Source organism: Rhinichthys klamathensis, unplaced genomic scaffold (genome assembly GCF_029890125.1).
Source record: "Rhinichthys klamathensis goyatoka isolate OS25496 unplaced genomic scaffold, OSU_Roscu_1.1 h1tg000727l_1, whole genome shotgun sequence".
Classification (NCBI taxonomy): domain Eukaryota; kingdom Metazoa; phylum Chordata; class Actinopteri; order Cypriniformes; family Leuciscidae; genus Rhinichthys; species Rhinichthys klamathensis.
The window spans coordinates 738,069-752,137 of record NW_026607141.1 but is presented as its reverse complement, the minus strand read 5'-3'; the positions used below and the strand labels follow the sequence as shown (position 1 = coordinate 752,137).

Below are 14,069 nucleotides of genomic sequence, written 5' to 3'. Positions count from 1 at the left end.
CTATTTCCCTCCTAAATCATTCATTTGTACATGCACAGCGTAATTATTTATATTTTATATTGGTTGGAATTCTGAACGGACCGCAGACCTCTTTGCGTGATCACGAAGCGGAATTTATAAGCAAGATCACGGGAATCAATAGCCTAATACAGCCCAGTTGTGCTAAAATAAATATCACGAGACGTCCATCATCAGATGAATGACATGGAAAAGTTAAGTTAGAGATGCTAAAGCCAGTGCTACTACCCATGCGAACATGAACACTAGCGTTTCCCTCCAAAAATATAGCCTAAAACTTATCTAAGTTGTCACCCTGCCTCTCCAAATGCAAAACTGACATTAACAAAATGCAATAACAGCTGAAAAAGTACTTGGGTGTGTGTTTTATTTAATATTTACCGTTTAATAATGCAATCGCTGCTGTCTGTCCATAGAAGAACATGACAGCCCACGTATGTTTTGGAACTATTGGGGCTTACATGAACCACGTGACAGCCGTCGCGGCGACATCAAATCGTGTCGCAACTCTTTCTCTCTATGGCTCTAGTTTGGTGTTGTCAACTCGAAATTAATCCAGTAACCCTGAGTTTGTTCAACTACTATCATGGTACAGGCCCCAGGGTTAATCGTGTGAAAAATATACAGGAATCATAATACCGTAGGTTTGTTTCTATCTTCTGATTTCTGTACAAGCTTCTCCAAAAGTCTCTTACAAAGTAACATGCTCAAGTAATTAAAAAATGAATGGTCATTTGTTTTTTTGTTTTCATTTTTAGTTGCTCTTTTAGGAGAAACTTCCATCTTTTGAGTTGATCTGAAACACATTTGAAACTGCTGGAACTTTGTTCACTTTAATGATGTTAATAATGATAATGTTTCTTTGTTCCGTCTCTTGTAGCAGCTGGTTACGGCAGATTTATATTGAAGATATTTCTTGATGCATTGTCACATTTGGTAAGTTCGCGGTGTTGCTGAATCTGAAGATGAACTGCTTACTCAGATTTTAGACATTTGTTTTTTGTATGATTGAGTAGAGAATTCAACCAAGCGAAACTTTCCCCACACTGACGGCAGTGATACGGCTTCTCTCCAGTGTGGATTTTCATGTGACTCTTACAGTGTCCTTTTCGTGCGAAACTCTTCCCACACTGATCACATGTGAAAGGCTTCTCTCCAGTGTGGACCCTCTCGTGTGTTTTCAGGTGTTCTGACTGACGGAATCTCTTGTCGCAGTGTGAACACTTGTAAGGTTTTTCTCCAGTGTGGATCCTCTGGTGCCTTTTTAGTTGAGCATCATCAAAAAAGATATTTCCACAATCGAAGCACATATAATTCTTCACACCACTGTGTCTTTTCTGATGTATTTTTAAAGCACTCGGCTCACTAAAACTCTTTCCACACAAAGAACACACATGAGGCTTCTCCTTTGTGTGAACTTTCATGTGGTTCTTCAGGTATTCTGGCCTAACAAAGGTTTTACCACACTGATCACAGATAAACGGTCTTTCTCCAGAATGAGAATACAGATGTGATTTAAAAGTGTCTGCATTTCTAAAACTCTTCCCACACTGGTCACATGAGTACGGCTTCTCTCCAGTGTGGATTTTCATGTGTTCCTTAAGGCCTGCTTTTTGTCTGAAACTGTTCCCACATTGATCACATGTGTGTGGCTTCTCTCCAGTGTGGATTTTCATGTGAATTTCAAAACTTTGTTTGTATGGGAAACTCTTTCTACACTGAGGGCAGGTAAAATATTTTTTGGCTCTTCTTTTCAATAAAAAATTACTTTCACTCCACAAGCAGCTGAAAGATTTTTCTCCAGTTTTGACATGATGATGTTTCTCCTCCGCTTCATTCAGTTCTTCACTCTCCTCATTCTCTTCAATCAGATCTAAGATGAAAGAAAGAAAGGTTTAATTTTCTGTAAATCATAAAACATTTACCCTGATGTACTGTTATAGCAGAAAGCAGAAAACAAAATATTACACAACTATTATTTTGAAGCATTTATATTAGAGCAGGGATGGGCAAATTCGGTCCTGGAGGGCCACTTTCCTGCAGAGTTTAGCTCCAACCCTAATTAAACACACCTGAACAAGGCAATCAAGGTGTTCAGGATTACTAGATACTAGATACAGGCAGGTGAGTTTTTATCAGGGCTGAAGCTAAACTCTGCAGGACAGTGGCCCTCCAGGACGGAAGTTGCCCATCCCTGTATTAGAGATTGACCGTTTGACCGTGAATTTACCTATATTTTTTTCAGATATCTAAGCATTTTTTTTTTCTTTAAATCAGATATCGATCCAGTTTCCAAACTGTTTGTCCTATGCAGGGAAATGCCTTTGATGGATTCACACAGTATTCACAGGTAGTAACTTTCTTTGCTTTAATTACTAAAAATAGTGCTGTTAGCATGTATTTCATAATCTAGACTGATTATAATTATTAAAATTATACAAATAAAAAACATTATTAATAATTATAACATGCAATTCGAGATGGACACTAATGCAATTATAGGTAATGGGTAGGTTATAGGTTATTATGGGTAGGTGATATACTCGTAAACAGATAAACCAGTGTCAGTGAAAATGTATATTTCATGTGTTTTTAGGCCTTGCCAGTTCAAACTTTCTAGCGATTTAAACCATTCAACTTATTGTTCATGCCATTATGACAATTTTTTGAATAGTTTATAAAAATCAGGACTGAATTGTACACTGCATGGGTGGGAAGAAGATAATATGTTGATTAATGTGAGGGGAGGAGAGCATAGTTACAACCCAGACTAAAGACAATGTCTAATTGGTCAGAACCCCTTTCAGGGGGTCGGTCAAACAACAAAAGTTTAAAACTTGATGACACGAACGAATCATCAGTCTGAGTTTGTCTGATCTACCAGCAAGACAGTTTGTCTGAAACAAGCCTGCTAACCGGTCTAGTCTCTCTTTCTTTTTTGCAGCACAACGCGCATTCAGAGAATTACCCCAAAAAATCCAGTTAAAAAAAAAAACGCTGCTTTAAAGCAATAGGCAAAAAAGAAAATTGAGTTTCAGGCTCCATTTTGTACCCAGTTCATGGAACGTGTCCCAAATATTATTTGCTACTTTAACTATGTTATTTCACAGCTATTATGATGTTATTAAGTACAACAAAAACACATTCAACATTACCACTGTAAGCCAGGTGCCAGTTCGTCTGAGCTCTCCTGAGAATTAACATTTGAACTCCCTCTTGCATATTGTTGTGAACTTTTTTCCTTCTAAAGTGTAGGAAACTCAGAAGCGAAGACCAGGAGACTCGGTGGGTATCTTCAGCAGGATTCTTTATTAGGAACACGAGCTGTTGGTAGCTGCAGTCACGACAAATCTGACTAAGGGAAACGCTCCATTACAATATAAACATTTGGGGGCGGAGCATTACATTGTGATGAAAAAAGCATGTAAATGATGTATACAGGTTTAGGAACCTGCCCTAGACTGAAAGTGTTACCAATCCTAATCCAATAAGCATAACCATTCAAACTGAGTCAGGTGAACTGGACGGGCAGAAACTCTCTTGCTGAGACAGGAGCTTCAAGAGCCATTAAAAGTTTCAGTAATCTGACCAATACCCAAAAACAGGACTGGCCATTTACACAGCTGGAAACTCTGTATTTATACCTCAAATGCTAAATTCAGTTTATATAACCTAACTAAACATTTAATAAAATTTGTAACACTACAATATGTAACAGCAACATCCGAGACGCAGCACACAGTGCAGTTCACACCTTACTCTTACAGTCTCATCACATCCCCCTGCTCCCTAGCCTGGCAAGCCAGACCTACATCAAGATGTTAGGTCTGGGAACTCACAATTGGCATACCTCAATCCGAGGGGCGGCATAAACGGTTGTCTTTCAATATCCCTCGGCACGCAATAGGACAGTGCTTAACCAACCAGAGCAACGAACGGCTGTGGCTGAGTGAGTCCCATGCGTTTTTCCACCAGTGAACCAGCTAGTTGGTATATTAAACTTTTGCCGTATCCGGTCGTCAAAACTCTGAACACATCTTCCTTTTTTAGGAATGACTTAAGTGACGTTCTCTTAACTCCAAGTCATCCAGAGTCGCGGCCAAAGCCGATTCGAAAGACCGCTGTTCGCCAGCAGCATCTTCTTTGTTTTCAAGCAGAGGGAAATCACCTATGGAAATCACGCGGAACCGTCATAACTCTGCCGTCATTATGTTAAGCCCGCCCACCAACTCTACACGATCTGATTGGCAGGACCAGTTTTTGGTTTTCCAGCTCAAAAGTCTATGAAGAGTTGCTAGACCACACTTTGCTGCAAAATAATTTTTGCTGCCGCTAGGGTGCGTCTAGATTTCTAGGCTCTTCTCTTCCTCACTGAAAACCCATGCAACATTATGTGTGTACAAAAAGTAACTATACATGTTTGGTCTCATTTTAAGTGTCTCAGTGCACCTAGTAAAATGGTCTCATTCTCCCAACTATAATGAAAAGCTAAAAGAAGTTATAAAGTATGCGAAATTGATGTGTCCCTTAAAGGTGTCGCCTCCCCCAGATACTCCATTCAAACTATCTCCTGTATGTAAAACAAGAACCCATTCAAGCTGTAAACCCCTCTAGAGGGGACCAAAATCTAGTTATAATGACAGACAAGACCATTTGGTAAAGAATATTGAATATCTGGGTTTATAAGGAAAAGGAGCAGAAAAGTTCGGGGAGTCTGTAGCTTGACTGCCCACACAACAGTGTCTAATTTTCGTTGCCAGGTAATAATTTCTCCAGATTCCTCGATTTCTGAATTGTTGTTATGATATGATTAACTGATGATTTCATTAATTGGATTTGAATTATTGCTTCATTACCTGGTCAATAAATGTAAACGTTTGATTTTATTCTGACTGACTCTAAGATTATTTTTCCCAAATAGATTATCGGATTCGTATACTTCCACAAGTTTTGCGTCAGATTAGTGACGACTAATAGCCGGCATCACTTCAAGCGTGCTTGGGTGCAGAGACAAGATATTTTCCATCTAAGTAGCAGCAAATGCTGTTTGATCAGCTTAGATTCGGGTGTGTCTCGTTTACCTCTGTTTTGATTCAATGTTACTTTAATACGCGTGCGTGTGTGATCACGGGCTTGGCCAATCAAAAAACATTTTGAGAGAAGTGAAGCTGATTGACTGATGTCTTTTAATGGTGGCCAAAATCTCTATTGAATTAAAACGATTAAATTAAATTCACGAGGAGGCATTTCAAGGGGGTTATTAAAGTATCTTTTGATTGTGTACATGTGAATACGGCATATCTCAGATATTTAGCCAATCGCCTCCGTTTGATGACTGGAAACTGACGAGATTGTGTAGGAGACCTGCGAAAGAAGCACGGACCTCGAAGTGGTATAGTTTCCTAATCTGAGCGGGTAAAACATAATTAAGAGTTAAAAAGATTAATCAAACTTTCGTTAACATTTGATGATACACAGATATCATTAAACCTGTTTTCATTTATGGAGTGTGATGGATTTTCTATCTTCAAACCTAACTATTTTAGATTTGTCTCCCTAAGACTAACTATTCTAGTATAACACTTAATCAGATCAGCCAAGTCCTACTCTATACCCTAGCGCATCTACTCATCGACGTCGGCTGGCAGCGTGGGAATTATACCGCGGCCACGCGGCCATGGCCGCCGTTGCCCTACACTTTGGCCTTCATGAAAAAAAAAATCATCGTACGGCCACAATGGCCTGTGCGCCCTGGCCCTGTCCAAGTTCCATGTATAAAGCGCCAGTGCGGCATAGTGGGCTTGCTTTGAATTACAGCGAGCCACCCAAGTAGTCTCTGAACTTCAATTAGTTCGTGGATTCGCGCAGGTGCAGTGTCATAATCACATCGATGATCTCACGCCTCAAAACAGCAGTGCAAGAAGCATGTAACGTCAGCACCAACAGAAGAACGACACGCACGTAACCATTTGCGTCAGACGCTCCCATTCATAAAAAAACTCCTGTGCTGTCATGACAGCGATTCACAAAACAACGTCCCTCACGGCTTTTAGCTCAAAAGTGTGCAGATTTGGAGAAATATTGATATATTATCAGTTTACATCAGATTTCTATTGACAGGAATAATATTTTATTGAATTTATAGCCAAATGCGTCGATGTAATCATTATGAGCGCTGTATACTGGTGTGCTGTGTTTTCAATTCATACCAGCAGCCTGAGGGCGCCGGCGCTCTACTGAACACATTATTCATATTTGAAACACATGAAGAAGAGCGTTCGACAATGCAGGAAATCCCAAATCTCCGACCACAAACAGAGCTAACAGATCGCTGTAACATGCAGATTATGTCGTTTTGAAGACAATAAACATTTTTGCAATGATATTTGACTTACCTGTGTTCTTCGAGCCATGTCAGGCATTTTCATTGTAATAGATTATATGTAAAATGTTATGCTAATCGGCAGACTTTATCATCGTTGCATTATACATAAAATATTATATTTTCTGTCTGATTTTTTTTATCTGAAGCCAAATCAGATCACAGAAGGTTATTTAGAACACTCGACTTGAGTTATAAAGTAAGTTTAGAGCACAAACATGGTTTTAATCTCATAAATTGTCGTATATTGATGGTGTGCTAAGCTAATAAATAAAGTCATATGACATGATCTTGAAAAACATTTACCTAAATACAGAGTTTTAGACATATCTTCTTCAGATTTTAAGTATAACATGGTCAGACATGTGGCTTTAGCTGCAGTGCATTTCTAGATTGATACAATGCCAACTTCAATTTTATTTTCATGAAGATGTTTCATAAAAAAAAAATTCTCATAACTTTAATTTTTTAAATCTATTTATAACTATTTTTTTCATTATGACAATAATTAATTCTACATTTACATTAAACTACCAGGTGTCAGCTTTCAAATGAGATCATACTTGTGCTTTTATTGGCATTTATGTTGTTTCTATTGTTGTGTGAGGGACCGGGTGTATACCTTCTGGATGTAATGGCTCTCTCTCTCTCATTAAAAAATGTTTTTTTTTTTTATTAAAAAAGTCATAATCCAGGCCGTCTTATTCCAAATTAGGATGTTATGGTATCAATCTGAATGGGAAAACCATCGAATTGTACTCAATGGCCTTTGTGCCCTGTCATATGGCCTTGGTGCCCCTAAAAAAAAAAAAAAAAGGTGGAGGCCAAATGGCCTTGCCCCTAAAATTACATAATTCCCACCCTGTCGGCTGGGTACTGGTCCTATATCCTCAGCGCGTCTACTCATCGACGTCGGCTGGGTGCTAATAATTCTAACTTACTTGTTCTATGCTGCGCAGCTTTAATGACAGACAGACTTGAGTAATTGACCCTTCGCTAAGCTCCGCCCTCCTTAGTTACTGTTGCTACGCCTGACAAGCTTTCGCGGCTGCCACGTCTATTACAGTGGGAATGCACTGGTGTCAGGCATTCCCAAGGGAATAATTAGTCATTTTTGGCGAACAGGTGAAATATCTGAGAGAGCAAGACAAAAGGGACTGCAGTATGCATTCGAGGGATATATTCTCGACATAATATGCAACCGATTAGAGAATAATTTAATCAAAATTGAAGCTAAAGCCTATAGGTCCCAGCGCAAGCCGCAGCCGCCTCCTTAGCAGACCATTCAAATGGGAAACACACAAATTGAGGAACAGCTATGTTCATGCACAGCAGGGTAAGTGAAATGTGAAAATAATCTAATAATTATAAATCAAACAGCTTATCAATCAATCTAAAACACTAACACCGGGAGAGCCGCGATCGGTCGCAAACTTTAATTTGATTAAAGTTACTCAGGGGTAGTAGGCCGTCGATTAACAAAATGCTGAAATATATTTTAAAGTAGGCCTATGTCAGTGAGCCTCCGTCTTGCCTTTAATCGTCTTATTTTACGTTCAAATATATGCATTATGAACAAAGAACCGCCATTATTTCCAAGCAATAGTTTTTTTTTGTTAATCCTGTTGACATTTAGTTGTGAGTGGGTCTCCCACACTGCTTAATCGATGCACGGCATTTCTCCGATTGGCTTTTAGGTTTCGGGAAGGGAAAAAATTCCACCCCACCGTCCAAACTTTTAGGATACCGGGTATTAGATTTGCACAATCCATACACACAACGCTTCGGCAAGTTTCCCTCGCTCGAAAGCTTGACAGACCTCCCGCGCCTAGTTACGGTTGCTAAGCCACGATTGGCCAGTGGCGGTTTTCGGGCGTGGCTTAGCGAAGGGTCAATTGTCCTTTAAATGTTCTTTATTACGGCTGGGAGTTCTCGAGCAGTTCTCAGAGAATCTCCCAAAAAGTAGCAATAAGCATGGCCGGAGGATCTCAGACAAATCCCATTGAGAATCCCACCGAAAACACAGAAACAACAGTTTTTATAGAATAGGGAGGTATGGCATAATGACATTAATTTGATTGGTTATTCATCTACAGTCTCTTCTGTTACTGGGTAGAGAAGAATTTGTTTTAACGATTACTTCATTGATCACAAGTTCTAACCTAGTCATCTGTCTAGTTTCATTTCCCATATTTGTTATTTATACACACAGTCAGGGATTCGACACACATACATTCATGTACAGAACGTCAGAACATTGTTTTAGAGATTTAGCAGGTTAAACAAGGTCAAATGTTAAAACATGGTTTTCTTAATATTCAGCTTAAATTTTCTACCACAGGAGTCAGATGAATTAACGAGAAAATGAGAAACTGTGTTCCATTTAATCTTGTGTTGCGTAAAAGGATAGACAGCAACACGCAGAGACCTTTCCCGTATTATTGGAAACCCTCTTTGGACCAATAGACGGGCTTACACCACTGATTAAGTTTATAACCTTAATGACTTTTAGCATCATTAATGAAGAATCAAGAATAAACACCAACCTCTTTGTTCTTCAGTATCTTCATGTTTTATTCTACAGGATTCTGGATCATTCATGTTCTCACTGTTCAACTCTGTCTTCATCACTCTTAGACTGATGAAAATATTCCAGCATTTATTGGTAATTTCCTGTAGGAGGAGCTTCACTGGGGGTGAATTGCTGTGTGACAGAAACAGACCTGTGAAAATAAAAATAAATATATAAATCAGTTACTGAATTTATGTTTTCCTTAATTCACATTTTAAGCATTTATGTGTTGTTCAAATATTCATCTATTAAAATGTAAAGTTACTGGATTGTTTTTCATTTTATACCATAATAAAAAATAAACAAACTTAGAAATAAATGTACAGATTTGTAAGAAACGAATAACAATCCAATCGATTTCAACTTCATCTAACTTACCATGTACCAGTGCTTTTGTAAGCTGGTTTTTATATGAAAATGAAGAATCAGTGCAGACTATAAAAAAGGTATTATCTTAAGGTATGTGTATTTATATAGATATCAAAAGTGGTGAATATGTAGTTTGCCTCAGTATGTTGACACCAGTAATTAAAAGTAATTCATTACTTCTTCAACGGTGTCATTAGATTACTGTATTAATTATTCTCTCTAAAAAGTACTGCATTGCTTATTAATAATGACTTTTTAAATCATATATCAACAATAAACACGAAACTGCATTTAAATTCTTTCAAATAAATAAAATACAACCGCATAAATTATTCTTAAACTGACCAAAGTATTTTAAAAGAGGTTACATTAAAAACATACATTTTAACATTAGACGTTAAATTCTGATGTTAAATCCACCATTTTGTTTCTACAGTCTATAGAATTGTTCTATAGTCTATACAGTATTTAATGCAATTACATCAGTAACTAATTAAATTACAGAAAAATTAAGAGTAATCCCATTACTTTTTCAAGTAAAAAAATAATTTAATTATTAGTCATGTTAATCACACCCAACACTGGCTGACAACAATGAAATGATCTTTAAGTGGCAATTTACAGGTCATTTAAACACATCATGATAATGAATGAGGTGGGGAAACAAACTATTGGCATGAAGAATTGGCATTGACTTTGCAGCAGCTGTTAATAGTGACTCACCTGAAACCAACTTTACAGGATCAACATCAGAGATCTGACCTAGTGTTTGAGGTAGAAAGAGATTATTTGAGTCAGGAAGCTGCTAAAACAGTATAAAACTGCTTTATATTATTATATTACTCACAATAAGGGAAGAATAAATTTTTCACAGCTCCCAGTCAGAAGAGTTTGGCGAGCAATGACACATCATCTTCTTCTTACTGGTGGGTCACATACCAGCTTTTTAGGTGCATACCGCCACCTCCTGTGCTGGAGAGTGAAGTGATTTCAGATGATGAAATCTATATCCACTATCCTTATAAAATTTAAAACTGCCTTTATAACTTGACCAGATCCTTGTTTTGCGTTTTAATTTGTTGCTGATCTTTGCATCTTATGTTCTAGTTCTCTCTGTAGTTGCTTCCTTTCCTGTTCATTACTAGGACATATTAACAACAACAACACATGATCAACAGTTTCCTACACTTGGCATAGATCACATAATCCTTTACTGTGTTTTCCTTATGTGAAGTGTAATATTTTGATTTTGTTTGATTCTTAGTCTTGTTAAAATTATCTGATCTTCTCTACTTTTTGTATAATTTTACTTTGTCTTGTGCTGTTTATATTATACATGTCTACTAGGGGTGTAACGATACGCGTATTCGTATCGAACCGTTCGGTATGAGGCTTTCGGTTCGGTTTTCGGTACGCATTTTCAAACCGAACGGTTCGTTGGAACATTTTTCCTGCCGATCAAAATTTCGTTATTTTAAATGTAGGCGCGCGCCGCGCGTTGCGCATGGCAAGCGCACTCGAGCCAACATCAAATGGCAAATGTAATGTAAGCGGAACGAAACCACTCGTTATTGTGTGGTTGACAGAGCGTTTATCAGTTTGGACCAATGCAGCGCGAGCCGATGGGTGTTTCTCAAAACCAAGAATGCAAAGAACGGACTTGTGTTCTTGGGGAGAACGCTCTTGCTAGTTGTTCTTGGAAGAATGAACTCACAAGCTAACGAGCACACAGAACGCTGCTGACAGTTTGAGATGATGTGTTATAACCACTGTCCACTTTAGTGGCATGCAGCCATATATATATCTGAATAATAGGAAGGGCCCACCAGCTAAGAACGTATTGTTGCAAAATCTTAAGATATTGTATCTTACGTTACCCAGTTGTAAAGTCACAAACAATAAAGACAGAAATGAACTTTTTATACATTTATATCAATTTAGGAAACAACAAACAAACAAAACAATGCATTTATATGAAAATAAATTGAAATTAAACCAGTTCAACAAATGAAAACAATATCCACTCTCATGGTCTATAAAGAAAGACTTAATCAGTAGAAAAGAAAATTACAAATGAAATCTTATAATTGAATGATTCTTTGAGTAATTAAGGGAATCACTACAAAGAAAATTGAATGTCCAAAACAAAAAAAACAACCTTCAAGTGCTCTTCCAGTAGTCCAAGGAAATCCATAAAAAAACTAGATAGCCCACAAAATCACAGTCTTGTACTTAGGATATTTGTTAATCCACATGGTAATGCAGTGATATCAATCCATTGGTTTAGAAACCACTTGACGTCCATTTCAGTTGGGCCTTAGCAATTCATATGGACTCAACCGTCTCAAAATATAAAGTAACGTATAAAGAGTCCGTCTACAACAAAAAAAGAAAAAGATATCTATAGTACTATTATATAAATCAAAATGAAAAACAATTACACAACATAAGGAGGAACAAAACTTACATGATTGAACTGGAAACAATGTTTCTCAATCAGGACTCCAATAAGTGTTGCAGGAGGTGCTTGAATAAAACCATGCTTCCCTCTTCCAAACAACTGACTTCTTCTATACTCCCATCCTTTTAAATACCAGAGGTTCTAACGCTCATGAGCCCCCCTAGTGGTGAGTATGATATCACAGTAACAGCTAATACTGTTACATACCCCTCTCCTCAGAAAGAGATTTGCCATAACCATGACAAATCTTAAGATTTTGCACGTGATACGTTTCAGTACTGTCTGGATCAGAAATAAAAGAAACAGAATAATTAACTGGCCCTAACTTTTTGTTAACTTTTGCTGGCCCTTTCCACTTAGCAGACAGCTTAGCCATGAATCCTTCATCGGCTCTAGATAAAGGATGTGTCCGTGCCCAAACCACATCTCCCTCTTGGAAATGCACTGGCTTACGATGCTGATCATAGTATCGCTTTTGCTTGGCTTGAGCTCGGTTCACATTCTCTTTCACAATAGCAAGGAGTTCTTGTTGTCTGTCAAGGATGGGATATGCAGGGTTATTAGGATCAGGCGGTTTAGGTAAGGCTCTCTCCATTGGACCTTTTAATTTACGTCCAAGCGCTACTTCAGCAGGTGTAAAACCTGTACTTTCGTGGTAGGCTGTATTAATAGCAAACCTGAATTCGGCGATCCATCTATCCCAAAACTTATGGTGGTCTCCGACGCAAGAGGCAATCATGGTCTTCAAGTTTCGATTGACTCTCTCTGTCAGATTTGTTTGGGGATGGTAGGCTGTGGTCAGTTTTTGAATGACTCCCCACTGCTTGCACACCTGACCAAGGAGTTGAGAGGTGAATTGGGCACCACGATCTGATACCAGGTAGGCTGGTGTTCCCCATCTGGTAAATATCTCCTCTACTAGAACTCGGGCTATCTGAGGGGTTTTAGCAGACCTAAGGGGAAACAACTCCACCCACTTAGAACAATAATCCACAATAACAAGAAGATACTCGTTTTGTTTGAAACTTTTTGGAAAAGGCCCCATGAGATCGATGCCCATCATGTAGCCAGGTTCAACAATGGGTGTAGACTGTAGGTAACCAGATAATTTTGACATGGATGGTTTGTATTTTTGACAGACTTGGCATTCTTTACAATGTTTCCAAACATCAGCTCTGATAGTTGGCCAGTATACAGTTTCCAGTAGTCTGAGCAAGGTCTTGAGTTTACCTAGATGACCACTGAGAGGATTGTCATGAGCATACTGAACAAAAGCTTGATGATGAATGGAGGGAATGACAAGCTGAAGTTTTTGACCTTTCCGTCCATCTGGAACACTACGGAACAGGAATCCATTTTCTGTTACATAATGAACTCGTGATGAGTCTTGTGGGATCTGAGATGGTACTTTGGTAATCAATTCTTGTATTTCTGGATCGTTGTTTTGAGCTATAGCTATCTGAGATAAATCTACTGGCATACTGACTGGTGATGATATTAAATTAGATGCTTGAGCTACAGCAATAATGTCAGGTGAAATGGTGAGGCTTGAAGCTCTGGATAATGCATCAGGTACCACATTACACTGACCTTTTCTGTACTTAACAGTAAAATGAAATCCTTGTAGTCTTATGGTCCATCTGATGAGACGTGATGATGGTTTGGGATGTTGAAAAGCCCATGTCAATGCGGCATGGTCAGTTAATACTTCAAATAGTCGTCCTTCGAGATATGGCCTCCATTTCTCCACTGCCCACACCACTGCTAGGCACTCTTTCTCAGATACCGAGTATGACCTTTCTGCCCCTCTCAGTAGTCTGGATGCATATGCAATAACGTGTTCTTTCCCTGCACATTCTTGTGTAAGAACGGCTCCCAAACCAACGTCACTGGCGTCCGTTTGAACTCGGAATGGTTGAGTGAAGTCAGGGGAGGTTAAAACGGGAGCTTGCATTAAGTCTTGCTTGATGAGATCGAGTGCCTGTTGGCATTGATCTGTCCAAGTCCAGGTAGAGTTTTTCTGTTTCAAAGCATGAAGTGGAGCAGCCTTCTCTGAGAAACTAGGAATGAACCGATGGTACCAACCGGCTATCCCCAAAAATCGTTGAACGTCTTTGAGAGACCGTGGGATGGGAAATGAACTAACTGCTGACACCTTGGTGGGATCGGTTTTGATTCCCTCACTTGAAACAACATGGCCTAAGAAAGTGAGAGATTTTTGAATGAAATTGCACTTTTTCAGGTTGAGTGTGAGACCTGCTTTGTGG

At 38.6% G+C, this 14,069-nt stretch overlaps 1 protein-coding gene and 1 pseudogene across 1 annotated transcript in view; one reads left to right on the top strand and one right to left on the bottom strand.

The window, feature by feature from the left end:
* The window catches only part of LOC130077302 (SLAM family member 5-like), a 217,424-nt gene that overhangs the window by 166,170 nt on the left and 37,185 nt on the right, over window positions 1-14,069 (top strand). The window lies entirely within an intron of this gene.
* LOC130077293 (zinc finger protein draculin-like) overlaps window positions 941-14,069 on the bottom strand; it is a 31,161-nt pseudogene continuing 18,032 nt past the window's right edge.